Here is a 20,868-nt window from a genome sequence, read left to right as displayed (position 1 = left end):
GACACCAGAGCCATCCCAGCCTGCACTCAGTCACCTTTGAGAGTGAGGAGTGCCACAGCAAAGCTCAGAGCTGCCCAGGGTCCCCATCCCTGCTCCAGCAGCTGGCACAGCACCAATCCACTCTCTGCAAACAGGGATGGTGCCTCACAGCTTGGAAAAGAGATGACCAGACTTTATGGGCAGCATGGAGTCCATCCAATGCTCTGATAAATAAAGTAATGCAGTGTGATGCTAGAGCTGTTCCAGTGACCTGAACTCACAGATGAGCTGTGTTTGGTGACCTGGTTTCCCCGTGCCCAAGGGGCAGCAGGACTGTGTCCCTGCCCTGCAGCCTCAGCTTCACTCCTGGCTCCAGCACAGCCCAAAGGGTGAATGTTTAATAAGGGGAACATACTTCTTTAGGACATCTAAACTATATATAAAGATATATAGAAATACTAAACTGTTTGCTTAATATTACTAAGGCAAACCCTGCTGCTTAACTATTTGCTTGGTTTTATTAAGGCAAACCCTGTTGCTTTCAAATCTCCCAAAGTCAGTCCATTGTGTTTACACTTATTTTGCTGTTTACATTGGCTTCATGAACCTTCAGAGTAAACAGAGGAAAAGAAGTAAGGGTGCACCCAAAGGGTGCAATTCCCCTTTGAGGTGCATTAGCACCAGTGTGGGACTGGGCTGTGGTCCCAAATTCATCCCAGGGGAGCCCTGCTGCCAGCCCCTCTCACTGGTGGCCCCATAGAGAGGAGGGGGCTGTCTGTCCTGATGGTGCCTTTTCCAAAGGACAGCCCCTTTCACTGCAGTCCCACACCAGGCTGCCCTGGGGACGGGAACTGGGTGCCCTGACTGGAGCAGAAAAAAAGAGCTGACTTTGCTCCACGCTATTTTGCACATTAATTGTTGCATAAATGCATTCAAATATTTGTAAGGTTGATTGAAAATGTTGCTAAATCAGATTGCTCAGATTTAACCACCAGAAATTAAATCAGATAATAAACAATCAGCATTTCATTCCTACAAAAGGATGATAATTCTGTAGGACTTTGGGTTTATATTGTCTGTGCACCTGCATGTGCAATGCTAGTGATAAAGTGAGATTTGATAGCAAATTGGACTGGCAGACTGTTTTTTTGAAACATAATTGCTCAAAAGAAACCACCCGGAATCAATTTAATCATAGTGCAACTGATTTTTAATTTCCAATGGGACAAAAAAGTACCATTCACGTTAGGGCTTCACTGGCTTTGGTTTGTAATCATGGAACGTCTGTATTGCAGCCAAGCTAATTAAATAAATACTAAGTATTTCTCACTCTGTAACACAGAGAGAAGAAAATAATTGAAGGTGCCTCCTAAATGGCAAAATGAACAAAAGCTAATGGCCTGGCAGCACAGTCAATCCACAGTCTGTTCTTGTTGCAGTTGTGAAATTCTGGGACAATTATCAGCAGTTTCTCTTGAGGCTCTCTGGACAATTAGCAGTGGCACTAACAGAAGGTGGGGACACAAAGCCCAGAAAGGAAACATTGCTGCAAAATTCCATCTGAAAGCTGGTGTGCAATGCTGAAATCTGTCCTGCAGAAAAAGGAGGGGGGTGTCCAGCAGGGCATCCTGCCCTCTCTGCTCTTGCCTTTCAGGGCAGGAGGAGCTGTGCAGCCACCCAAAGGAGGGAGAGCCCTTCTGCTGCCCTGGCTGTGGAGGCAGTCGGTGGGGTTGGCACAGGAAGCAGCTGCTCACAGCTGCCTGAGCATCAGAGGGGAAAGCAGCTGTCAGCTCATGTGGAGACTGGATCACGAGTCCAAAAAACACGTGGTGTGTATTAGGAAGAGGAAAACAAACTGCCCTGCAGTACCTTGGTCCTGAGAGGAAAAGGCTGAAGCAATTACATTAATTTCATTTGGGATGGGAAGTCATCTCTAGCCTGCTTTTATTCTCTAAGTGGCTCTTTTTAACCAATTTTGGTGTTTGGTCTGGATGTTGTTCTCTTAGCTGGAAGCTATTAGGACACAGTGATCTTACAGCCCCATATCCTGAGACAGAGATCTGGGATGAGACAAACCTGGATCCTTGCCTCCTCATCCTGCTTTTGATTTAGGGAGGGAGGAATTAGACCTACATTCTCATGGGGGCAACATTAAGAATAATTTCAGGGAACTCTCACACCCAGGGAACTCTCAAACCCAGGGATGTTTGGGAACTCTCAAACCCAGGGGACTCTCAAACCCAGGGGTGCTCAGGGAACTCTCAAATCCAGGGAACTCTCACACCCAGGGATGTTTGGGAACTCTCAAACCCAGGGATGCTCAGGGAACTCTCACACCCAGGGATGCTCAGGGAGCTCTCAAACCCAGGGGTGCTCAGGAACTCTCAAATCCAGGGAACTCTCACACCCAGGGATGTTTGGGAACTCTCAAACCCAGGGGACTCTCAAACCCAGGGGTGCTCAGGGAACTCTCAAATCCAGGGGACTCTCAAACCCAGGGATGTTTGGGAACTCTCAAACCCAGGGGTGTTCAGGGAGCTCTCAAACCCAGGGGTGCTCAGGGAACCCTCACACCCAGGGATGCTCAGGAGGGACCTCAGAGAGGTGCAAGTTCCTGAGAGCTGCCAGCCCACGTGAGTGGAACACAGAATAACCAGTGAACTGATAAAACAGTGACAGCTCCTGAGCCCCCCTTTCTAATCAGCATAATGATGTATTTAGGGTCATAACTGCTGCCTTTTGTCTGGCAAAGCATCCCTGATGAAGGGGCAGCATTTAGGCCAGGAAGTTTTGCCCTGCCTCAGACACAGGAGCACCAAAAACTGGGTGTTTATACATTGCACATAGCAGTGCAATGCCCAGCTCATCCTTCAGGCTTTTGGCAAAACCAGCCTGCTCACTATATATATATATTTAAGATTGATAATTCCTGTCACAAGAAAGCCCCAAGCAGTTGGCCTGGCTTTAATAAAACACAAGTCACTGGTGCCTTCTCTCTTTTGCTCAAGGGTGAAATCAAAGTTGTGCTTGTCCTTTGTGGAGCTGGGAAAGGACATGTATCAGAGCATTTTGGGCACAAAACCCAAACACTCAGGATCAGGCTACCCCACCCTGCAGGAGTCAGCTCCAGCACAGCTTAAACAGCAGCTCAGTTCAGGCAGGGGAGACCAGTCCCATCAAGAGCTTCCACAGCCCTCACTGTTCTGAGTAACTGTGGGCAAAGAAACCCACCAGCTCCCTGGAGTTAAGATGCTCTGGGGCTCAGTTTTCTTCACAAAGCAAGGGAACCAGAACAAAAAATCCCCACTGTAATATGCTCAAGGCATCCAGAGGCTGGAAGGCAACCTACACCAGGGAAAGTCAGCTTTCATTCTGAATGGTGTATTCCCCACACACAGAGCCTCTGAGACATACTATTGGATGTGACAGACCCTTTTTTACCATACCTGTCCCACAAAACCCCAGGCAGCCTTCATAACTCCATGCAGAATTAAAAATGAACTAAACTTACAAATTACATCCAACACTAGTCAAATAAGAAGCAAAGATTTAAAAGGGCATGTTACATATTTATTTATTTTGAAGAACTCATTTGAGAATGGCAACACCCCCAAACAAACCCTGGTATTGCCAGGAAATGATCCAGCTCTGCAGGACGGTTAAAATTAAACCTGTTGAAAGGCTCCTACACTCTGGGAATTTCCTGTGACTGCTGCCTTCAGGGAATGCCCAGCAGGGAAGTACTGGCATGCTTTGCTTTATCTGTCCTGCCCCATCCTGTCACACCAGGGAGGGGATCTGCCAGGAAAGGGCTTTGTTTTATTGGGGTGCTCAGGACACACAACCCAGGGGCATATCAGGGGAGGATGCCCTGGCTGTGGGCAGCCAAGTGCTCTGCAGCATCCCTGTGCCAAGGGCAGAGTGGGCACAGCAGTGCTGCCCTTGGAGGCTGGGGGAGCCTTAGGGTGGGTCAGGGCAGCTGGAGGGAGGGTGAGCTCAGCCCCTGAGCAGATCCCACACCTCCAGCTGAGCCCTGGGCAGCTGCACAGCAGGGCTGGCAAGTGGCTGCTGCCTGTGTGAGCCAGAACTGTGAGCAAACCACACGTGCTGCTGGGTGTGAGACAGCTCCTCAGGAAATCACAGCACCTCGTCCTCCTCCTGGCTAGGTTTATTTCACTGGGGACCACTGACAGGCCCCAGTGTTTTTCCTCCCTGTGCCCTGTGGAACAGGACAGCAAAAACTGAAAATATGGCATAAAATAGGCTTTTCCCCAATGAGATGTTTTTAAAGTAAAAATATAAAATGTAATAGAAAGCTTCAAATAAAATGAAAAATGACAGTATCCTGTAGGGAGAAGATGCAGGCACTACTTTTCTGGCTTATTCAAATTTGGGATCTCTTTACTTTATGGTTTATTTTTCCTCTCCTGAGACCTATGAGGCTGGTAGGAAGTGTCTGATTATTCCCAGTTCTGATTATCCCCAATGAGCTCATCCTAAACAAGTGACTACCCTAAACATTACCTGCACAGGAGAGTTTTGCCAGATGCCCCAGCACAGGAACAGAGATGGCATTATTATTATGGTATAGCTGCCTTCTCCTTATGCTTCTCATTGCTTTCCCAAGTTCAACCACAAAAGAAAAAAACCCAAACATGTCCTTGTAGCTGCCCTGTGTTAGGATCTCAGACTGCACCCAGAAAAGCCTTCCCACAACACAAGGATGGAGTGAAGTCCCTGCAATCGTTTATCCTGGTCAGAGCTCTGTGGATTTGAGCAGATCCACGAGCTCCTGTGGGAAGAAAGGAAGAAGGAAATTGCTGCTGAGTGACTTGGGAGACCAGCGTCACACTGGACATCACATAGCAAGGAGTAAAAAGGAATCTTTCCAAGGTTTCCCACAGTCTCTAGGACAGCTGGGAGATTCAAACCCTCCCTTTGTATCCCTCCTGTGGCTCTGTTCCCCAGAGCAGTGCTTGAGCTCCTCAGGCTCACCTTCCTCCCCTGTCCCTGGGAGGCCAGGCCACCCCTTCAGGTGCTTCTGACACAAACATCAGGATGTGAAGGGTTATGAGGCACATCTCAGCATCTGCTCTGCTGCTCTGGAGGGAACAACCCATTTGTGGGGAAGGCTGTGAATTGGTCACAGTCCCCTCAAGTGCCAGGATGGTCTTTAGGCTCCCAGCCCCAGGGAGAGCAAAGTTTCCTGCCTGCAAAGCAGAGGGGTCACCAAGCATTTCCAAAGTGAAAATGACACCAGTAATCTTTGGGGCATGCAGTGGAAACTGGTGTCTGGGTAAAGTTTATGAAACACAGGAAGCTGCAGGGAAACAGGCCCCTGGGGAGAAAATGCACATTTAAGAGCAGGGCTGGGCCAGAAGCAGGGATCCTGGCAGGGAGAAGAGTGCCTCTTCCCACCAAAAGTTACACAAGCAGCTGGACACATGTATTTAGCTGGATGAAACCTTAGGAGATGACCTGGAGAACAAGCATCAAGAAGTGCTGCAGTCCTTTATTTCAATGCAGCTGTTTTCCACCCCAGTAATTTAATATGCTCTTTTTGTAGTAGCCATGCTGCTGCCAGTACCCACCAGAGCACTGTGTAGCTGTGCTGGGCTGATAGGGACCCACAGAGAAGGGAAAACCACCAGGACACAGGGCTTCCTGAGGATTCAGCACCCAGATTCAGAACAAAGATGAGGAATGCTCTTCTTTTAACATTTAGGGCACCAACATAGAGATGCAGCTGGGAGCTGTCCTCCAAAACCAGATGAGGGATGCTGCTGCCTCCACTTGGCACGGGCTGTTTATCAGTTTCCTGAACACAATCCTTTTCACTGGGTACAGGATCTGCCCTTGGGAGATGTGAAAGGGGAGGCTAAAGCAGCACCCTGGCACTGACAAGCTGATAAACTGACAAACTGCAGGTTTGAGGGGCAAGTTGAGTCTGATAAACCAGCTCATCACATTGGTCACAAAAACTTCCCTAATACTGGATCCTGTTAATTCTTAAACTTGTGTGTAAATAAGAGGGTGATGGCCATTCCACACTGAGCTGAGCCACCAAGCCACGTGGCACTTCCAGCTGCCTGCCCCCACCCCCAGCATCCTTCCAGGAGCTGCCTGGAACGCTCTCACCATTCCTGCCCTGGCCTGGTGGGTGCTGCCAAGTGCTCCTGGGCCTGGCAGAGGTGCCAGGTGTCCCTACAGCCACTCTCCCTGCTGGCACAAGGTTGTCCCCCCAGTCCTCTGGCCCTCAAGGCACAGCTGGGGTGACAACGTGAATGTGGATGGTGCTCAGGGCAGGACCCCACCCTGGGGATGCTGCAGGTGTAGCTTTGTGTCACAGTGTCAACCAGAGAGTCCTTTGGCATCAAACTCCACCAGATCTGTAGCCCAGGCCCTCCTGCAGGAGCAGCAGCACGTCTAGAGGTGGATCTCTTGTCAGAAAAGCTGCCAGACTCCACGGATTGCTGTCCAGCTGTAACTTTTCCAGTATCACTCTGCCCCCTCTGCCTTACCATCAAATGGCTTATTTTGCATTCCTGCACTTTGGAAGCTCCCCTAATCTTTGCTGCACCTCCCACAGGTGGGCATCTCTGTAATTCCCAAAGAGCCACTGGGCAGACTGGTGTGCAGGGGGAATGGAGCAGGGTGGGTGAGGGAGGCACAGGAGCTCTCCCAGTCCCAGCCTCATGATGCCACAGCAGAGGCTCCCCCATCCTCCCACCCCTGTGCCAGCAGCTCCCATCACCCTTCCTTCAGACCCTGTCTCCTGTCCCCTGTCACCCTGTCCTTGTCCCCTGCCTCCTGTCCCTGTCTCCTGTCCTCTGCCTCCTGCACTCCCCTGACCTCCCCACAGGCACCTGGCACTTCTTCAGTGTTCTGACAGTCAGGCCATGCTCTCCTTGTTTTCTCCCAGTGTTTTTTGTCCTCCCACAATGTAAATTAATGTGGGATATGCCTTGGCCTCCCTCCTTTGGGAATATTAAGGAAAACAGTTAATTATATTTTTTTTCCATTTACCAGCGGCCAGCTTACATCAATAAATTATCCTTACCATGTTGTTCAAATACATTTGCTATCTCCTCTGGAGATCTTTTCCCTTGCATTTCTGAGGAGTTTCATATTTACCTTGATCTCTTGCACAATATTTCTTTCATTATTTATTTTTCTTTTGTGTGTTTCTCTATGTCTGTGAACACGTGCACGTTACCTCTACTCTGTAACACCTCCCTTCCTCCTCTGGGGTGATGTTTTACACTTCACATGTGCCTCTCCCTTACCTGGATTATTTGCTGTTCTTCCATACTCAATCACAGTGCCCTACTTTAATTCCCATGGTATTTATTCCTGTGTGGCACATAAAACCTGTGGGCAGCTGTGATTTGTGTGCCACTGATTTCACCCTCTGCCAGCCCCCTTCATGCCCTTTTTCTCCTTTATCATGTGTTCAAACTCACCCATACCCCTTGTTTTTTCCTATGCAGTTGCACTAGAAGGGTAATCAGGTATCTCCATTTCTCCCTCTTTGGGAGCTGCTTCCACTTTGCTTTAGGGTTTAGTGGAATCACAGGCTCTGCCTCTCTCCAGGTGAGAGCTACAAACAGCCTCAACAAGAACCAGGAGCACCTGGCTGAGCCCAAACCCAGTGACAGAGCCCAGCACTGAGCTGGGGATGCCTGGCTGAGCCCAAACCCAGTGACAGAGCCCAGCACTGAGCTGGGGATGCCTGGCTGAGCCCAAACCCAGTGACAGAGCCCAGCACTGAGCTGGGGATGCCTGGCTGAGCCCAAACCCAGCTCCCAGAGCCCAGCAATGGGCTGGGGATGCCTGGCTGAGCCCAAACCCAGCTCCCAGAGCCCAGCAATGGGCTGGGGATGCCTGGCTGAGCCCAAACCCAGCTCCCAGAGCCCAGCAATGGGCTGGGGATGCCTGGCTGAGCCCAAACCCAGCTCCCAGAGCCCAGCAATGGGCTGGGGATGCCTGGCTGAGCCCAAACCCAGCTAACAGAGAGCCCAGCACTGAGCTGGGGATGCCTGGCTGAGCCCAAACCCAGTGACAGAGCCCAGCACTGAGCTGGGGATGCCTGGCTGAGCCCAAACCCAGCTAACAGAGAGCCCAGCAATGGGCTGGGGATGCCTGGCTGAGCCCAAACCCAGCTCACAGAGCCCAGCACTGAGCTGGGGATGCCTGGCTGAGCCCAATCCCAGTGACAGAGCCCAGCAATGGGCTGGGGATGCCTGGCTGAACCCAAACCCAGCTCCCAGAGCCCAGCAATGAGCTGGGGATGCCTGGCTGAGCCCAAACCAGCTAACAGAGAGCCCAGAAATGAGGCAGGGATGCCTGGCTGAGCCCAAGCCCAGCTCCCAGAGCCCAGCACTGAGGATGCCTGGCTGTGGGCTGGCTCAGTGGCACACTGGAGCTGGAGGGACTGGACAGGGTTAAAAGGAGTGAGGTGGAGCAGAGCCAGCACAGAGCTGTCCCCAGTGCTGCAGGAAATGGTTAAACTGCAAGGGGTGCTGGAGAGGCTGTGGAGGCAGAGAAACCCAGGAAAGGGCAAAGTCATGAATCTGCTCTTTCCTCTGGATATCAGCAGGGCTGGGTTTATCTCAGCCATGCCAGCCAGGAGATTGTTTAAAACATCCTTTAAACTGTCCCAAGAGTTAGGGTGGGCCTCTGATTTGAATCTCCAGCCCCATATACCATTGTCCTAATGCCCCTTATCTCAGTTATTGCTAAACATTCCTCAGCAGCAATTACTTCTTTCCTCCCCAATCTCCCCCAAAGCATCTTTTACTATTTACCAGCATTGATTTTCTGCATCCCATTTTATTTATGCCTGTTGTGCCTTGAATTATAAAGTAAAAGGCAAATTTGCAGACTCTGGCATGCTCCTGAGTCCCTCTGTGTGTCTGTTCTTGTTCCTACCTCTCCCATTTACCACAAATTGCTTTCATTAGTGAAGCTACTTTAAGAAGTTCCAGAAGGAAGCCATGAAGAGGAAGTGCACATATTTTTTTATTTTTTTATTTTTATGTCTAACACCTCTTATCAGTGGACAGTGTATCTTCTTGTCCATCCTTGGGATACTTCTCCCCTCCTCTCCATGGATTTCTTGCTAAAATAAAAGAAAAATGCCTCCTAACATGGAAACATTCTCTTTATCTGGGCTCCTGGAGCTGGAGTTCACAGTCACAGGAGGTGATGGGGTATCAGGGCTTGTGTCTGTTTGCACAGGATGACAGGGCAGGTCATTGATTTAAGAGCCAGTGATGGGCTAAAAGCAGTCTTAGAGTTGTATGGGTGGATAACGACTATTGGTGATGGCTCTGCACATTCAGTGAAGCCTTAACAGATACAAATCTGCTGGTGCCCACTGAACAACATCTTCTAGACCACAGTTGTCCAGCAAAGCATCAGCTGGGTCTTTAGGATGCACATCCTCTGACCCAGAGTAAGGTAATGAGCTGGGGACAACCTGGAGAAATCAGAGGTGCCGTGGGAAATGACAGATTCCAATAACTAGAAAATGTAAACACACATGGAAAAAAAACCTGAAGTGTCTATGCCTCTGGTTTGCTTAAACATGTTGCTTGAATTCTATTTTGTTGGGCATGGATGTATTTTTCCTTCTTGACAAAGGTTCTGCCTCTCTCTTCCCCACGGCCGTTGCTGCTAACTGCCACTAGAAAAAGCAACAGCAGAGGGGAACAAAGAAACTATTGTCAAACAAAAGCAGGCATAAATAAATGGAGGTTTCCTGGGGTACTCCTAAAAACCAGACAAAACCTTCTTTCTCTTCTAGAAGAAACCATTTTATAATGAATCATTAATTCCCCAGGGGTTATTGTTCAGCTGATGAACGTGCATAATGCTCAGTTACATCGGTGCAGGTGCTGAGGGTACAGCACAGAATACAGAAAATGTCAGTTCCAGGATGCTGCACAGATTGCACATCTGCCCTGCCAGGAAATGACCTGAAACTATAGTTTCAATTTTCCCTCTCCAGCTAAACAGACTTTGTTTATTGGTCATTATGATGCAGAGGTTTATATATTAACGAGCATCTTTCCAATAACTTCCATATCTCTGAATCAACCCCTAAGCAGGTCAATAACTGCAAGGCAGCTCCATTTTTACCAGGCTGAAGATATTGAGGAGGGAAATCATGTTGCTAGACAGAAGTTTGTGAGTCTCTGATGGGATCAGGTCCTGCCTTCTTGGAAGGCAGTTTGGTGTTTGAGCTGGCAGTTTTTAGGGATGAGCTGGGGTTATTCTGTGGCTTTTCCAGCAGGAGCCCACCAAAGCCCCATGGAGGTGGAGGAGGGGTTGTACCTTCCAGGGAGGCTGCTGGGGGCTCAGGTGCCAACATCTTGCTGGACAGTGAGCCAGCACCTGGCCCTGGAGGGACATCAGAGGTGAGACAAAGGCACACTGCCAGCATGGGGTTTTCTCCCATGGGAGACAGGCTGCAGGACAGCCAGCCCTCCAAGGGGCTCTGGCTGCAGTGCTGAGCTGGCTCGTCATCACTCCTTGATGAGCTGGCTGCTCTGAAGCTGAAACCCAGAAGAGGATGTCAGGTGTGCAAGCTGGAGCCACCAGTGGTTTGCCAAGCCCCTCCCAAAGTCCACCCAGATGAAGTTTCCTTCCACTCAGCTTCCACCAGTTGTGACTTCCTTGCCACACTTTGCAAGAAGTTTCTGGTGTGAACATGTGCACCCAGCAGGTGGCTGATGTTATCATATGCTTTAGGTCCTCAGAAGAGCCTGTGGCACCAGAACATCTCCTTCCCTCTGCATGACCAGTGATCCCTGGGGATGGGACCACCAGTGGGGTACCCTGAGCTGGGGGTCACCCCTGCTCTCAGAGGTGAAGCCACCCTGTGTCCCACCACGTGGCCTTTGCCATTAGAGGGGACTCCACCTCTGCAGGTGTTTCTCTCCTGTGCTGTGCCCTTCTCAAGGGTCCTCCAGCACCACTGACCTCTGGGCTGCAGGACCCTGGGCTGAGCTCAGCTGCCTCTCCCGTCCACATTCTCAGAGGAAGGCATTTTGTGCAGGCTGTGAGACAGTTTTGGGGGTATATTTTTTGCCCCCTTCTCTATTTTCTTAGCATCCTTTTAGGAATTTGACAGCAGACCTGGCCACAGCATGCTGTATCACTGCCTGTGGTTCTGGTAGGGCAGGCACAGAATCCACACCTTTGCTTCTCCCTGTTCATTGCTCTGCACCTCACAGCATCCCATTAGCCATGTTTGCTGTGCTGCTCTGCTGAGAGTCATCCCCATTTGCTTTACAATCATCAGATTTATAACAAGCTTGACCAAACCCCAATCCAATTTGAAACTGTGCTAAAGCACTTTTATATTTACTTTAGTAATGAAATAAAATTTCAGTTCTGTTTTTAGAGTGATTTATTTCAGCATCACTACTGGTACAATATCTCATTTGTGTTTCATAAATTGCCATAGGCAGGAACAAAATGTGAAAACAGTTTTCAGCAAATTACTTCTAAAGAGGATGTTTTCCCCTGCACACTTACACACACAGATTTACCTTTTCAGATCTAACCAATCATTTTGGTGCTCAATCTGACATCTATAAAAGGTGCCTGATCTTTAGAAAAGGATGAATAGACATCTTCTGATTATCCACCTATATCCAGTATGGCTTAGACTGGGTACCTAAATGTAGTGCTAAATTAAGTAATTTTTGAAGCTGTGGAGAAAAGTTACTTAAAAATAACTTTTTGTGTGATCAGAATGTGGTCAGCTGATTTGTATCACGGTAGCAGGGTGAGATATCCCTGACATCTTGTGTTTCTAACCCCAAGTTGTTCAGCAGGTTCTGATCTCCCACTAAGGACCAGGAGAGGTGAAGAGTTCAAGGCAAGGAGTCTCCACAAAGGGGATGGAGAGGGTGGGCTTCAATTTTGAAACTCATTTCCCCCTTTGGTCCATCAGCACCCAGATTTATTAACCTTCCCAGCAGGCTGTAAAGCCCATCTATTTCCCTGTTCCAAGCTAAGGCTATTGCTAAGGGTGTGAGCTGAGGAGGAATTATTTATGGAAGGTCCTTTGTCTAAGTTTATGCTGTTATTTTTAATTTATGTGGTAGGCGCCCAGTGTACTGCTAAGATGCCTAGAGATACATTTTAAAAATCTGAATACATAAATAAATAAAATACTCTGTACTCAACCAGACCTAAATTATACAGTACAAAGGAAGGAGCAATTCAATAGACATTAGGAAAAGCACCAAGGGAACAGAGCAGACCAATGCTTCTTGCAGACCTGAGAATTCTTGCCCTTGAGCAGGAAATAGAGAGGAGCTCCAGCTGGCAGCCCACATTTTGGGTGGTGTTGCAGCCCATCCTTTCACTTGAGAGCAGAGTGCAGGTCTGCAGAAACCTCAAACCCCTCCAAAGTCAGTGTTCTTCCTAAACAATCTGTAACTCGGTCACAGGTGGTGAAACCCTGGCCCCTGTGGAACTGCCAGGCTCTTGGCCAGAGGCTCATAGGGAAACCAGGGTTCCACCAACTTACTTAGTTGTGTAAGTCAGGTCTAACTACAGGATGAATCCATTGTAAGGCACCCACCACTTAAAAGACAGATGTGTAAGGAATCAGAAGACAAGAAGCAAATAAACATCAGGTGCCCTATCAACAGGATGCCTCTGACTGAGGGTGCAGGCATGATGGTGAGCACTAAGTACAGCATACATCTATAAATGAATGTAATTAGAGGTAGCAGAGCGTTTGTGAAGGTGGTGCAACAAGCAGCATATCACAGATGTAACCAAGAACTACCCTGGCCTGTGATGGGCTATCCATAAACATCTATAATTATACATAATGGGCATGCTGATAACACACCGTGCTTATTGGATATGTAATCCCTGATAGCATCTCACAAACAGTGCTGGGATGTTCCTGGCTAAACTATACAAGAGATAAACACAGAATAATAAATATATGCATTTTCTGTCCTTTCATTTGTGTATGGGTTTAATTTGAATTACAAGGACACGTAGGACCAAAGGCAGAACACATCAGCAGCTCTGCACACACCTTGCTGTGGGCCAGGAGCAGCTGGAGCAGAGGCTGCAGCCTGGGGAGGGGGCTCAGGGCCTTGGCACACAACAAATCATCACTGAATGCTTCACAACAGTGAAAGTGTGCACAGAAAAACTCCTGGCCTGGGTTTCCCTGAGGCAGATTTGCACTGTGACCACAAATAATAAACATTACTGAGCTATCACTTGAGCAAACTAGCTCAGGCAATTTTACCAGTTTGGTGAGCGTGGCATGGGCTACAATGACCACAGACTGTCTTGGCTGTGAGAGCCCCCGTGGCTGTCACTGCCATGTCAGACCTGTAATTCAAAAGGCACCAGCCTGGCTGATCTACCAGCCTGGGATGGCATCTCATGGCTGTGCTGGGGGCTTGGCCTCAGGAAGCAAAGGTGGCAGCTCCCCCTTAAAAGCACTTTATTTCTCCAGGATTCCTGCCTGCACTTTGCTTTGCACCCAGCCCAGGATTTAGGCTGGCACAGGTCACCCCTCCTGGAGCAGGTGAGCCTCTGTGAGCATGGGAGCATTTCTGAGGAATCCTCCCCAAAATGTGCCCAGCTGTGGCAGAAGCCAGGCCACGAGCAAAGCACACACTGCACATGCTCCTGGTGTCAAAGCACAATCACAGAAAAAGGATGTGACACAGGAAAGGCTCCTGTGCCTCCCCTACAGCTCCAGCTCACGGGGTCACGGGGAAGCACCTGGCTCTGGTGGCAGAGCCCAGCCAGCAGTGCCACCCCAGGGCACAGGGATGAGGACAGACACATGCACCCCAGTGTGCTACTCACCCCAGCACAGCTGGGACAGCTGGCACAGCCATAGTGCCCTGCCCAGCCCCTCAGTCCTGCTGGGCTTCCCCCACCTTTGTGCCATGAAAGCTCCCCTGCCCCACTGGAAACAAACACTCACTGTGGCAACACCACTGCCCTCCACTTCCAGCCTGTGGCTCCCAGTGGTGGACTAAACCAGCTTGAGCAAGGAGGAGGAAATATTTGCCATTAAGTGCATGGGCAGAAATACCTGAAACTGTAATTGATGGAGGCATTGATCTCATTTGCTGATGTGAAGCAATGGGCATCTTCTATCTAAGACAGGATGTCAGTTGCATTGCACAATTTGGAAGTTTTATTCCCTTTGTTTTGAAAGAAGCCATTAGGAACCAGATGGCTCAGGGATTTGGTAATAGAATATGAACCCTCTCATCTCTCCATCGACCATTCAAATATGACCTATTGTGTTAGTCATACAGAAGCATCAGATTCCTTGCTGGTGTCTTACACAAAATGAGATATCTGTCCTCTTCTGCAGCCCAGCTCCAGCTGAACAGATTTTCCTGTTGAAACTGTAGGATTTTGTTCTGGCAATTTGACTTTCAGCTTTAAAAAATCAAGTCTGACTGGACTGTGAGCTGAGTAAGCTCCTTGCTGGGACAAAGCTGAGCCTGACTGCTGCCTCACCCCTGACACAGATGCCTGCCAGTGACACAGGGGAGGGATGGCTCTGAGAGGTGTCTTCAGGTCTGTGTAACTCATGAGTGAAAGTTCCTTGTGCACAATGCTTGGCCTCTGCTCCTCAAAGAGAAGAGTGTGCTGGAATGGGCCTGTGGCTTCATCAGGGTGAGTTCCTGGGGAAAAGACTACTGAAAGCAGTAGAAGAGATGAAACTGCACATCTCAGCTGATCTGGGGTGAGCCCTGCAAGGACAGGCTGTGATGGTGAATGGAAGAGAATCAGAGGTAGCCCTCAATGACAAAACACTCTTATTATCTTTTCCATTTAGTGGAGATGATTCAATATTTTCATTCTCTGTGCTGCCAGTGGCGTGTGAGGGATGAGAGTGGTAAGGGAATATCCTTGATCAGATCCCTGGTTGGGTCCACGACCCACACAGTGGCTGAACAGAACACCAAGCCAAACAATCTCTCTGTTATGGTGAACCAAATGTCAAGGAACAACAGAGGCTCCTAAGGAAATACTGGTAAATATGGAATTACAGAATCATAGAATAATTTATGTTGGAAAAGACCTCTAAGATCACTGAGCCCAGCCATTATCCCAGCACTTCCAAGTCCATCACAAAACTGTGTCCCTGAGTGCCACATCACACATCTGTCAAACACCTCCAGAGGTGGGACTCAGCCACTCCCCTGGACAGCCTGATAACCCTTTCCCTGAAGAAATCTCTCCTAATACCCAACTGAAACATTCCCTGGCACAACTTGAGGCCATTTCCTATTGTCCTATCTTGGGAGATACACCTGCTACTTGGGAGAAGAGTTCAACCCTCACCTGGCTACAGCCTCCTGTCAGAGAGTTGTAGAGAGCAATGAGGACTCCCCTTATTGCTGAGCCTCCTTTATTCTCCTTTATTCCAGGCTAAACCCAGCTCCCTCAGCTGCTCCTCACTGGATGTGTGCTCCAGACCCTTCCCAGCTCCATTTCCCTTCTCTGGACACACTCCAGCCCCTCAATGTCCTTCTTGTAGTGAGGGGCCCAAAACTGAGCCCAGGATTGGAGGTGCTGAGTACAGAGGGGTGGTCACTGCTGGTCACACAGTGATCCAAGCCAGGGTGTTATTCTTTGGTGTATTGGGTTTTCAAGGCCAGGTTTTGGTTGCATTCAGAAACACAGGAACAGCAGAGTAGAGAGAAATGTATCTTCAATGTGTTCAGTTTTTCCCACTCATGACAAACCTCTGCTGTTGTAGGCACTGGTTCTCTTCTTGGACAGCTAAGGAAACAGGGCTTGTAAGGAAAATGTGCATGTTGTGCTTTAACCCCAGGTGGTAGCTAAGCCCACACACTGCCCAGGTGGGATGGGTGGGGAAGAGAATCAGAAGAGCAAAGGTGAGAAAATTCATGGGTAGATATAGATATAGATATAGATATAGATATAGATATAGATATAGATATATATAGATATATAGATATAGATAAAGACAGTTTAACAGGTAAAGCCAAAGCAGCACTCACACAAAGAAACAAGGAATTCACTCACTGCTTCCCATGGGCAGACAGGTGTTCAGCCATCTCCAGGACAGCAGGATTCCAGCACCTGTAATGATGATTTGGGAAGACAAACACCATTGCTCTGAATGTCCCTTGCTGCCTCCTTCTTTCCCAGCTCTATATGCTGATCACAGGGATATGCTGTGGGATATTCCTGTGGCCAGCTGGTGTCAGCTGTCCCAGCTCTGTCCCCTCCCAGCTCCTTGTGCACTCCCAGCCTCCTGAGGGGCAGAAAGGGCCTTGACTCTGTGTGAATCAAAAGCTAAAATATACAGGAATTATCAACACTCTTTGTAGCACAAACCCAAAACATAACCCCATGCAAGGTGCTGTGAAGCAAATTAACTCTGTCCCACCCAAAACCAGTGCAATCTTCCCAGGGCCTCGAGGACAGGACCAGACTCCTGAGCAATGCTGGGAAGAGAGAGCATCTCTGACACTGGAGCACTGCATGCCTGATCTGCTCAGGCACAAATGTCAGCAAACTTGTAAAATCTCTTGTGCTCCTCTGCAAAACTGAGGAGCAGTCCCATCCACTGATGCATTATGAGCTTGGGCATGACCCTTGCTGCTCACTGATTTTTGCTGGCCATTATCCTTCTTCAGGAATTTTGGGCAAGGCAGTCAGTCCATGCTCCAGCAGCATTCCTGAGAAAGATGGAACAGGCAATAGCAGCCACTTACAGGTGAGAGATGCAGTCAGAATGAGTGGCTAAGGCTTCCAAGGCAAAAATACACAGCTGAGGATGGAGGGGCTACACCAATCTCATTTCCAGCAGATGGAGAAAAAGGGAGGCTGCAGTGGCTCAGGCTGTGCATCTGTAACTGCAGGGCACAGCCAGAGATGCTCTCCCACATGGATACTAGAATATATTACAAAACAGAAGAAGCCTGACATGTTTTTAATAGAGACAAAATTTGCTGTCCTGCTCGCCTTGCCACAAGCCTCAATAACGTAATGTAAAAAAGGGAAAAAAAGGGTATGATCTCATCTCAGTGATGTATCTGAAGTGAGCTGCTGAGCTCAGGCCAGCCCTTAGAGCACAGATCCAGGCTCAGTGAGCATCTGCACACTCCTGACCTGCTGCTGGTTTCTTCAAGAAAGCCTGGCACTGATGGACCAGACCTTCCCCAAAGGGGTTTTGCTTTTCATTTCAGGGGCAGCAGAGCTGGAGGGATAGAGACTGGAATACTCTTTATTTGTAGAGCTAGTTCTTCCCAGGTGAGGGATTAGATTTACTGGTGGGGTAGTCTTGCTGTGTGGTTTTGTGCCAATGAGGGTTAGAAAGGTCCATGCCTGTAGAGACAATGTATTTCACACATCCAAGCTTCACTTAAAAACATGCAAGAGTAGTAAAAGTGATAGGAAGTAATGAGCAGAAAAGCCAGCCAAAAACAGTTGAAATATGTTTAAACCCACCCCAAAAGGCTTTGTGCCCACAGGACTAGTGGGTCCACCTCAAGAAGTCTTGCACTGATGTGACCTGTGCTATGCTTCACCTTCTCTGCCCATTTATCTGTTTTCCACCCCCAAAGCCCTTTGGCTGGGAGGAGTGGCAGCCACCTTGATCAGAAACTGGACTGAGAGTGGGCACAGTTCTGTCCCCTGCAGGCAGGTGTCCTGCTGGCTGCCCTGTAGGGTGGGGATGTCCCTGTGCCTGGGAAAGCAGCCAGCCCTTCACCCACCAGCCACGGTGGGGAACATAACATGGAAAACATTTCCATCCCTCTGCCATCTTGGCTACGTGCTGCATATTCATCATCTTTATATTTTCTCTACTTTAATCTCCCCCATTTGCATATACACAGGTCCAAATGATAACAATTACCATAAAACAATCGTGCTGTCGCCCTACCAATAAAAATTGCTGTGTTAATCAGGAGACTTTCAGAGGCACCATGCCTGAAAGACCTCATTTTAACCTGGCAGGCTGCACAGGGCAGCAGATAAATTAGCCTATATATGATTGCATGCTGAAATACATTGATTTAAGATTTTTCCCATTCAGCCTGACAACTTGTCTAAATAAGCTCATGCCTGAAGAAGACAGCTTGCAGACATGATGCGAGTGACAGGGCACTGCAAATGCAATGCAGAGCAAGGGAGCAAAATCATGGCAGAAGGGATTACAGGGACAAAAGACAGGGTTAAAAATAAACAAAAGCAGCTCCTCCAAACAGCACAGCTCTCAAATTTCACCCTGATTTTCTTCTTCCATGTCTAATTGCTAAGTCACTACAGGGAAAAAGCAATTACTGATCTGCTATCATTCACTGTGTCATCTTTAGGTCCTCATTAGCAATTCCATCGACAGTCTTAGCATTTAGCTCCCTTCCTGTGATTCTGAGTGTCCTAATGCTGTGATGGTTCAGGGTGCCTGAGGAGCAGGGAGCAGAGGCCATGCCTTCCCCTGTGTTTGGACAAACACAGCTCCTTAAATATGGATTGTCAGAAGTGAATGATTGAGATGGGTTCCAGTCACTGCCACTGCTGTGGGCTCTGCCCGTGCCATTCCCACCAACATTTCCAACAAGAGAAACACTTGAGAAGGACTAAATCCATTTTGAAAAAGCATCCCATGAAGCACACTGTAAATCAGCCCCATGCCACAAAGGTTTGAACCATGTAGGTTAAAGCCCAGAATTTTTCCTCACCAGCAGTACACAATGCCAGGTGAAAGAGCTGGCACTACTCCAACATTAGAGATGATATAAAATAATGTGCATATTTTGATACTCTGTGTAATACCATCCATCCTTGTGTGGGGCACAAGGGTAAATCTCAGAGCAGAAGGTGTTTCTCAGGACATGAGGACAAACCTGCAGTTGTGGATGTACCCATCATTTCTGGAGTCAGTTTTTGAGGTGTGCAGTGCACAGGTTTTGCTCTTTGGAGCTATATAATATGCTACAGAGAAGTCTGTGGGTAAAGCCTTGTGTAAAAGAGGCTTGTGGTCATACCAAAGCCAGCATGTGTGATTCCTATGAAGACTGTGGGCTTGGCACCAGAGGAACAGAGGGGAAAGAAGGGTTTTCTGTGTAACCTGAAGCACTAGTGAAAACCTTTCCCTTTTGCATGCAGACATTCCCCATGCTTGCCTTGAAACCCTCCTGTGCCCCTGCATATTCAACTTCAGAATTACCAGCCCTGCCTCTCACCAGCCATGACCTGCCTCCTTTCTGCACTGGCTCATGACATAACCAGGGCCCCACTGTCCAGGGACCACGAACCTTTCATCCTCCACCAACATGGGGTGGTAACCCAGGTAGGTAGTGAGGAAAAACCAATTAAAAATCCATAGTGAGTCCCCTGGTGCTCTGACTCATTAGGGGTTAGTCACCAGCACGGCTGGAGAGCTGCTGTGCTAAGGAATCCTCCAGCAGGGCAGGGAAGAGCTGCTGCAGCTGTGGCTCTCAGGAGCTTCACATGGGCTTTCAACACCACTTCCTGCTCCTGCTCAGGGTTATTGCAGCACACTGACATCTGAGGAGGGTGGGGGATCTGGGAATGCCTCTCTGACACTGTAATTATAATTTATTTGATCATCCCTTGCCTTGGATCCTTATTAAAGTGTTTCAGACATGATGCAGTTTTCTCTAGTGGACCAATAAATTAAGGAGACATACATTTTCAGTGTAAGCATTTTAGTAAACAAACAGTCTGGGGAAAAAAAAAATCTCTAGGAAGCTGGTATTGATGAAAAAACAGTTTCTGTTTATGGGAAGCTGCTCATGTCAGACCAGTGAGAGCTATTCAGCTGCCTGGAAGACAGAGAGGGAAGGGCTGGTGTGAGGGGCAGAGGGTGCTGCCACAAACACACCCCAGGGTTGCTGGAGGGGAAAGGAAGCATCTGTCAGTGTGAGGGATGGCAGTGGGCTGCCCAGAGGTGACCCTCCTCCATTTTATTTGGAGGTTTAATTACAGCACAAGATGCTGCCCAGACACCCTGGCAGCCAGGCCTCCTCCTGAAGCCAGAGCTCAGCTTTGATATGCAGAGGGAAAAGGGTTGTACCCCCTGCTTCAGAAAATATCCAGAATCAAGGACTCTGCTTCACATTCTGAACTTCTCTTGGTCAGCACTGTGTGCCAGGAGACCCTCTAAAGCCCTGCTGCATGAGCTCTCTCTTCTTTGGGTTCAGAGCACTCATATCCCCTGGAAGCATCCCTCTGATCCCTCCTTCATTGCTCTGGCCCAGCATAAAGGCATCCTGCTGATGGGAACAGAGGCATGGCAGCCGTGTAGCTCAAAGAGCATTTTTGCCTGCAGTCACTGGAAATGGGAATTTTCACCCACCACAGGTTGCCTGCACTGCTCTTGCATTGTCCAGCTTGGGATCCACAGGTATTCCTCTGTCTTTAGATGGCTGGATCACTCCTGCCAGCCTGCACTGGTGTAATGGTTTTGAAAGCAAAACCAGTGAGAGACTCAAAGTCAGAAATACAATTTAATAGAAAAATAAAAAAAAATAAAATAAAAAAAAGAGAATAATAAAATACATGCAATAGTACAAAAGAAAAAAACCCTGACAGAGTCAGAATACAACCTGACACCCTGTCAGTCAGTCAGAGTGTTGGCAGCAGTCCCATTAAATGGTGGCTTCATCCTCCTGCAGTGGCAGATGTGGTTCAGCTGGAGCAGTGCTCCTGTAGAAGGTGCAGTTTTCTTCTGAAGGTCCAGAGATGATGTGGAAAGATCTGGCTTTCCTCTGGAATCCAGTGGAAAGATGGTATCCTTCTGTCCAAAATCTCAGTTTTTATCTAGGTAGGAAAGGCTTGGCTCCTCCCCCTGGCTGGAGCATCTCCCAA

The sequence above is a fragment of the Oenanthe melanoleuca genome, chromosome 1 (assembly GCF_029582105.1).
Source record: "Oenanthe melanoleuca isolate GR-GAL-2019-014 chromosome 1, OMel1.0, whole genome shotgun sequence".
Classification (NCBI taxonomy): Eukaryota; Metazoa; Chordata; class Aves; order Passeriformes; family Muscicapidae; genus Oenanthe; species Oenanthe melanoleuca.
This window is presented reverse-complemented; position numbering follows the sequence as displayed.